At 37.6% G+C, this 8,541-nt stretch overlaps 1 long non-coding RNA gene across 1 annotated transcript in view; it reads right to left on the bottom strand.

Annotated features, from left to right (window-relative positions):
• Window positions 1-7,399: 7,399 nt before the first annotated feature.
• LOC142087012 (uncharacterized) overlaps window positions 7,400-8,541 on the bottom strand; it is a 286,979-nt gene continuing 285,837 nt past the window's right edge. Inside the window, exon 11 of the long non-coding RNA XR_012675292.1 lies at window positions 7,400-8,529. This is a non-coding gene — a long non-coding RNA (uncharacterized LOC142087012). The remainder of the gene's footprint in view (window positions 8,530-8,541) is intronic.

Genomic DNA, 8,541 nt, shown 5'->3' with positions numbered 1-8,541 from the left:
TAATTTTTTGTGGTAGGTGTTCTTACTCCTCCCTTACAGAAACCCTTGATTTTCACTTGCTAGATACTTAGATGCACTTGTCATACCCAAAAGGTGATTTCAGTTCTCGGATGCCAGGAAACCTTTCCACTGATCAAAACACAGCTGCACAGGCTTGCTTGATCTATTAATGGGTGCCACAACTCTGGGGTATGTCTGTCTATACCTGTGAAAATAGATATAATTAATATAACAGATATCATACGTATATGCAAATCCAGATGGTAAAAATGACTTATAGTAAGACAAGGTTTTCATTTGCCAAAACAAATCAAGAAACCTGAATCACTTTAATCAAGCATATACAATCTGCACTTGGACTACTGCTGTTGCAATGACATCAGCGTGCTCTTTATCTATTTTATTTTACATCGAGCTTGTTTTTTAATGAAAAATCTTAAGAAACACAATTTTTTAAACATACTTTAATTAGCTTTTTCCAGGCTGTCACCTCTCTGCAGCCTTTAAAAAGCTCTTTCCATTATTTCCCACAAGTTGCTTGGACATACGATATCAGACCATAGGACTACATGAATTGCCATTCAGTGGACACTGATCCTAGGTATTAAAACAACGAATGAGCAACTTTCTGTCTGTTTTATATAAAATGCTTTCAGTGTAAGACAGGGAACAGAATATTTTCTTACAGATAACCTTTTTATCCATTACAGAAATGCATACCATCCCCTTTACTAACAAATAACAGAAAGAGGCAATATCTTCAGTATGCTTTATTATATTAATACATTTTGTATTACAATTTTATCTTCTTCACTTTGATGTTTATTTCCCCTTTAATGAGTCAAAACGCCTAGCCAAGAGCTCTTGACTTTAAGCATGTTCTTAACATCAGCATATTAACTGTCACATTCAGGCTAATAGGCTTAACTTATCTGTTTGAGATCTTTGTCAAACAAGACCTAACCCCCCCCCCCCAATTTTAAAAAATTGATGTAAATGGAAACTTTCACTTTAGTGGCACTGGAAAGACAATAATGCTGCTTCATCATCATCATAATACGGGCATTCAATATTATGGTTTTGCTCCCAGATATCTTTATCTGTGGTAAGTGCCTCTTCTTGTAATGAAAGATACTGAACAAAAAGTAGTTTAACAGAGATTTTTAAGTCTTGATTTGCAACAGTTAGTCCATTCTGAGCCCTTCATTTTATTTCCTTTTGTATTGTGAGGACAAACAATTGTTGTAGCTTTCATCATGAGCTCAAGCATTACATTTTAGCAGACCAAGCTTAAGTGCATGCAGATGGGCGTAACATCAATTTTTTTTAAGGATATTACAAAGACAACTGTAAGCAAATTAATGCAAAAACAAGAGAGCATGTTTTCATAATCTTGGGTTAGCAAAGTTTCATAGGACCTCAGTTTTTTCTCAGGAATCTAGATGAAACAATTGCCGGTGTTGAATATTTTTGGATTCTGACTCTTAAATCACACTAGCATGAATCACGTTATCAATGCAAGGGAAATAATAAACAAAAATATACATTGGATGTGATTTATTTTTAAGAACAATTTTAGAATCAGATTCCTCATTAATTATGACTATTTTAATGGAAGGAGATAAAACAATCTACTTGGCATTTAGACAAAAGTCCCATCCTTTTCCTCCCTCTTAATCCAAAACAACCCTGCAGGATTTGGGGTATCTGGAAAAACAATGGTGATAGATTTTTCGTATATACCCTTTTTTTTTTCCTACCAGAAGAGTAGTACATACAATGGTTGAAATTCTCTGTGGATTTGATCTTTGCTCATAGATGGCTATTTCTACCTAAACCAGCGACACTGGGTCAGAGCTCGCTGCTCACAGGAGCGTGTCTTGGTAGGTCAGAAGCACCTCTCGATGTTAGGGAAACTGAATGGACTCTTGAAGATTGGGTCCACCAAAGTGTTTCTATATTCAAGCTGTCTTTCAGTGGTTATGGTGTTTCTGACTTCTTACTCTCTTCTTGTGAAACTGGGAGATAGTGTTCGTTTGCTTCCTTATTTGCATGTATGAGGAAGTGAGAGAAAAAAATATAAATTCTTTTAAGAATGAATGCCACATGACATAATTCCGTCTGCCTGCCTGATTTGGCATTTTTAACGCAATTTCTCAGTTTCTCCTGATGAATAATCCAGCTTTTCCCAGTAATATGCACTGTTTAAGTGCTGGACTTATGCTACAATAATAACAATTACAAATAATTACTCTAATGGGTGAACGAATAACGCCAATTAGTTGGTGTGATGATGTTTCCATGACAAACTCCAGTTTTATGGAGTTGTTCATTTTAAACCTAAAAGCTTTCTGATATTCTTTGTCAGGCAACAATGTGACTTGACCACCTCAATTAATAAATCTCTCTCACCAGATGCACATAGTCATGGACTGTGCTCTTACTTAAGTCAAGATTTCAATCAACACCTAGTGCAGAACTAACTTTAGGCTTAACTGTAAACACATAGATACAATAAAGCAGATTTCCTTATAAATACTTAAGAAATAATTTCGTTGCCTATTTCCTGAGGAAACTTTAAAAGAATAGAAGTGTTGGTGTGCACATGCACTTTATTACATACTGTCAAAGCAAACCCTGGTTCAGAACAACTCTTCAGCCTGTTAACTCCAGGCTTATTAACCTCAGCCATCAAATTCAATGGACTTACAGACATGCCTAAATTTAAGCTGAAGTTACATTCAGAATAAAAATGCTTTACTGAACTGAGAGATAAACTGAGGCATGCTCTTGTTCAACCACAGAGTACAGAGCTTCTTGCTGAAGGAATATGTAGGTGAAAACAGGTCTGTGCAAGAGACTAAAATATTCGGTGTCATAACAGTACTTCTGGAATTGAATATCTATGAACCTAATTCTTAATGCTTTCGCATTAAGCTGTTCCTCTCAGCATTGTAATAGGTATTACAGTAATATTGAACAATAGAAATTAATTAGTATGATTCTAAAAAGCTTTACATGTGTTTAAAATTTAAGCCGTATCACACCAGTGATACTAGTAATTTTGAAGTCCCTTTGTGCTTCTCACCCTTCCTCTGCTAAGACCAACATTTCAATCAACCAACCAACCAATAATTTTTTTTTGCATTTTGTGTGTGATTTTGTTCCTTTCTGCACCACACTTTGACTGTAGAGAGGAAGAAATTCAAGAATCATGCAGCCGATCACCAGTAAACTTTTCAGGTCTGCTGAAACAAAACCCACAGGTCCACTGAAATAAACAACAGGTATCAATGAGTTTATGATGATTCCCATATATCTGCACCATATTCTGTCAGAAGGGATGGATGCTCTTCATCTACTCTGGTATAAAAATCAGACACATCAATATGAAATCTGGGCTTACCTCACAATTTACTGCCACACTTTCCGTTCTGCAGCTGACCTGTGATAACCCCTTGCTCACAGATAGGGAGAGGAAGCTGGAGGCAGTAATGATCCAGAAGTCTTCCAGACCTCACGAGCAGTGCTTCCACCGTCAAAGACTTTCAGTGAGAGAGATCAGTGCTTTGTTAAATTAGGGACTTAAAACAGGAAAATGACTTGGGAAGTCACAAGTCAAAAGGGTACTGACTGTTTTTGTAAAACTCCTAACTGGGTCACCAAACACAACCACCAAGTGACCAGAGTTCTTTACTGGGTATTAACTCACCAAGATGTTTCTCCATGCCCTTTTAATGCTTCTTGTAACCCATGAATTGCTTTCTCAAAGAGCACCCTTATCAGCCATTAGCACACTGGGTCAGAGCTGGAGGCCTGGCTGGAAAAAAGTGGTTTCACAATGTTGTACAGTTGTTCCTCCTGCCTGAAGTCTCTGTAACAGGCAGTTCAGTGCAGCCGCTAGAGCTTACAACTTTCTCATTTGCTTGGATAGCTTCTTCACTGATGTTTACGCAATAGTGATATCACTGCTAGAGTATGTCAGTCACTAACATCTTGGAGACAGACGAAGAAAAAAGACAGACTTAAAATGCCCAGATAAAATAATAACAATATGAATATTCTTATCACCTTTTGACAAAAGGCTACAGTAGTTCGGAAATGAAGAGAGTCTTATAACTCCATTGATTTGGTACCTCAATGGAGTTATGCTAGTATATATGGTGTCTTGGAGTATTAAAAAAAGGAATCAGACTGGTAACTTCTAGTTAAGTAGTGATAGTTAGGTCAGAGAATAGAATCCTGTATGTACTTCAGCAAGTCAAAATTTTACCCAGTTTATACACACTGTATAAAATACCATTTTTTAAAGTTTTTTTTTTGTTTTCAGACTCAAATTTCAAAATATTTGACAAGTTCCCAAACTTGCTTGTAAAAATCCCCAAGTCACAAGCCAGTCGGATAAAAATCTGTTCATTGTAAAAAGGGAAGGGGGTAGGGTGGGGAAGAAAAGGTTTGTTGATAAGTTTGCTACACTATTAAAACGTTTAACCACAGCCTGGAGCTTAAATCAGCATTCATGTGAAGTTCCTATTTATTAGAGTATATGAAGAATATTCTGCAAAACTGTATCTTGTTTTTGAAGGAGATGCACCCCGGTAATTAAGGTGTAAGACTAGATTAATTTCTCAGGAATACAGAAATGCGAGTGATAAAAACAGTCCGAAATTATGCTTCGTCCCATTTAAAGTCTCTTGAGAACATACTCCTATTTGAAATACGCAATAAAATAACACAGGAGAAAATGGACGAGGGAGAAATCACAAAGGCATTTATCAAGAGGCTTCTAGGACCACATTGACTTGTCTAAATCTATATAAAGAAAATGGCCTGCAAGTCACTCTGAAAGTGATGGGAACCCATGCTTCAAACACATGTCTTGAAAGCATGTCGGAAACCTCGTTCCTCTTTTGGCTGCGGTTACAGATGCTTTCTCCAGACAGTGGCTCGCTAGTTTCAATTGTCTGGAGTACTCAAAAATACATTTTCCCCTGGAAGATAGTCTGCATATGCTTACAATAAACATTAACAAAATCAAATTACTTTCACTTCAGGATAAATACTTTCAAGTAAGTCCGTTAGAGACACTTATAGTAAATTGCTATTAATTAGTTTTTCCAATCTACTTAGGTTGTACTAATGAACACAATCACTTCTAACATATTTATACGCAGGATAAATCCTACCTCTCTCTATACGCCTGTGAAAGGCCCAAGGTAAAACGGAGATATTCTGCTACAGGAACACATGGGAGCTACTTTTGGACAGGTGAACGATCTTGCTGGTTCTCTGTGTCTCTGAACTCTGCTGGTTGAGGAACAACCAGGAGAAGCTGTCTGCACTCATGGCCGGACAGCCGCCCTGCTGCCTGGGCTTGAGCGGGGCAAATTCTGTAGCTTTCTGGCCACAAAATATACAAGTTACATAACATGGAAACTCTCAGCTCTGCAAAGCCAACAAAACCACATTTTCCTATAACTGTTACTTCCCCTTTTTGCACGTTACCCGCTTGTAGTGGCTTGTTGTAAATTATAGATAGTATCTCTAGAGATGGGAACTTCTTTTCTTATGCTTGTGAACATAACCCAACACCAAGAGGTCCCCAGCCCTGACGGGACATTTCAGGGCATTACTGGAAGGAGAGCAGTCATACTAATAGCTCTCAGCTCCCTTCTGCTAGGCCAAAATATGAAACAGAAGTAAGAATTAGAATTACGTCTATACCACAACTTAAAAACAACGTTACCTTCAGCATTTTGAAGTTGGTTAATAGAAAATCCCTAGATACAGCAGAGCAAAGATCCTGGTAATTTGCTTTATCAAGTCCTAAATAGCACTGAAATTATTTTTAGAAATTATCTGCTCTATTTTTGTGTAATTTTTCTTAACAGCTCTGCATATTTAAAGTACTGCAGCAGACCATAAGGCCTAGATCTAGCTGAGAAACCTGCATGCATCACATAAAGCGTATGATTCCACAACTCATTAAGTCTAATTTATGGCATATGTAATTAAGCACCTTTGAATTGAACCCAGGTCTCTAGAGATAATAACACTTAGAACTTATATAGGGCTTTTCATCTTCAAAGTGCTTTACAAACATTAACTAATTAACAACATAATAAGACATGAAAGGCCAATGTACTTACCCATAGTGCTGCATAGCTTCTGTATAATTCAGATTTTGATGTTTTTCAATGCAAGATCCAATCTGGGTGCACAGAGAGGATTTACTTGCGGTCCCCTTCACAATCAGAAAGCATGACTTTGTACATATCATATATCTGAATTCCCAGAGTACTTCTCTTCTCTGCTATTTATTGCTGAGTCAGAAGAAACAGCTCTCAAAAGTGAAGGCAGGCATGGAAAAGAGCAGCTCACAGCAGTCTATAAGGGTGTTTGAGTTTCCTGGGCTTTGGAGCCAGAGTAACGGGGCCTAATGCAGGAAGGAGTTCCCAAAGAATTCACTGCACAAGATTTCTGGTACCACCTAAGTCCATCTCCATCCCAAGGTAAATCTAATAATAATTACACAAAGTCTCTAGGGACTGGCTAAACTATCAGGGAGAAGACCTTATTTCAGCTCAAATACATTTTCCTCGTAAAACCTACAATGTTTTCTTGTTTCTCTCTGCTCTTCTGAAAAGTCTGAAGTATCTAGCTAGTTTGTTTGTTAGTTTTTAGGGGTTTTTATCGCTTGGTCTAATTTACACACAAGTCTCTTGAGACGGTGTACATTTGCCTTATTATCTCAATGAATGTTTTCTTGCTGATAGCAATGTTGCAGATGTTATATCAGGTTACTTGAATCCCTCCTGAACGTTACTAATACAGAACGATGAAGGATAGAATAAAAGGGGAGCAAATAATATGGACGGTTTTAGTGACCAGTCCTTCAGACATCAGCCTGTGTCAGTGATGGTTTTCATGAGCTCAGAATGTTGACCATATGCTGTGTTTAAGCATCACCTGTCCAGCTAGAAAGATAATGGATATCATGGCAGTATCTCATCTCTTTCCAGACAATGTCTGCCTCTTGGGGATTCTACTGTGCACCTCTTGGGGATCCCTACTGAATCCCCCTTAGGGATTCTACTGTGCACCAAAAATAAAGAATTTGGAGACCAGTGGAAAAATATACCAAGCATGTAAGAGAGAACTATGCATATCTACTTCCCTAACTCTGCACATTAAAAAATCTCAGAAACAAACGCAAATGACTCAGTGGTAGCGGTACAGGTGAAGCCCCATGAGAAATTAAAGAAAATGAGACATTGTATGGACCAGAAAACAAAATGTATGTGGAACCAGCAGGCTTTTGTGCTTCCCCACAGACAAGCGGTCCAGAACAAATCCTGAAAGGTAACAATCTCACAGTAGTAATGCCTACAAGAGATCTATGATAAACATAGGGTCTAATTAAAAGCGTTACAATTTTTAAATGCAAATGTAGAATAGAACTGTCAAAATGTTTTATCCCTAAAGTGTGAATGCTAACCTTCCCATACTTATTATATAGCAGTACATTTTAATTTGCCTGGAGCAGAGTTGAATAAAGCAAGCATCACAAACACAATCAAATGGATATTTGAAAGTATTGCTCTTCACGATAACTGTGTGTCTGTCTGAGCAAAGCTTCAAATGTTGATCAATTGATTACCAAAATCAAAGAATACATTTCCCAAATGAGCTTCTACGAAGCACTCAATAGCACCAGAGAAAACAGCATAAAGCTCCACAGAACAGCAGTCTTCTCTAAAATATTCACAAATGCAACTTTCTACTGCTTTCCTGGTTTATAGCTTAGATCCGCACAGATCTAGAGTGAAGAATAAAGCACTTCTCATAAATCAACGGTTTGATTCAGTTTCAGTGTTGCAAATTCAGTTAAACAAAGACGGAAAACAGTTTGAAATGATCCAAAGGTATACTTTAAATCTTATGGCAAATCACAGTCTCTCTGGTACAATTGCTTAAATGACTTTTGAACCTTTAATAAACAAAATTACAGCAAAATATATAAAATGCTCTCTAATCGCAAACCACGTGTGAACATTCTTATTTCATAAGGCACAGCTCTTGGTTTTTTTTTTTCCTTAGAAATAAGACAGATCTATTCACACTTATCTGTCCCTTCGGAATTTTCTTTCCTCACAACATTGCCTATAAGAGGAGTACTATATGGTCCTTATAAGCGTATATAAAGGTGAGATGCTTGGCCTGTTTTTGAGCTTGTCTCAGGCAGTTACTATTTGCTCAGCAGAGGCCTCTGTTGAGCTAACCACAGTTCATGAGAGCACTCATGGGTATTCTCCAGCTCCTCCCCATGCTGGGACAGTTATTATTGAGAATGACTAAATATTAACCATAACTGCTAGCGTTCTGTCCATCTGCCATCTCCAGTGAGTTGGTTTCCGCTGCTGTCATGATGCTGTACTTCTGTTGTTTCCTTTTTCATAAATGGGTTCCTCAGTCAGTCAACTTCGGAGAATAACTGCCCACCAAATACACCCGGTTTTCCTTTAGTGACTGTAACGTGAA

The sequence above is a fragment of the Calonectris borealis genome, chromosome 12 (genome assembly GCF_964195595.1).
Source record: "Calonectris borealis chromosome 12, bCalBor7.hap1.2, whole genome shotgun sequence".
NCBI classification, from domain to species: domain Eukaryota; kingdom Metazoa; phylum Chordata; class Aves; order Procellariiformes; family Procellariidae; genus Calonectris; species Calonectris borealis.
This window is presented reverse-complemented; position numbering and strand designations above follow the sequence as displayed.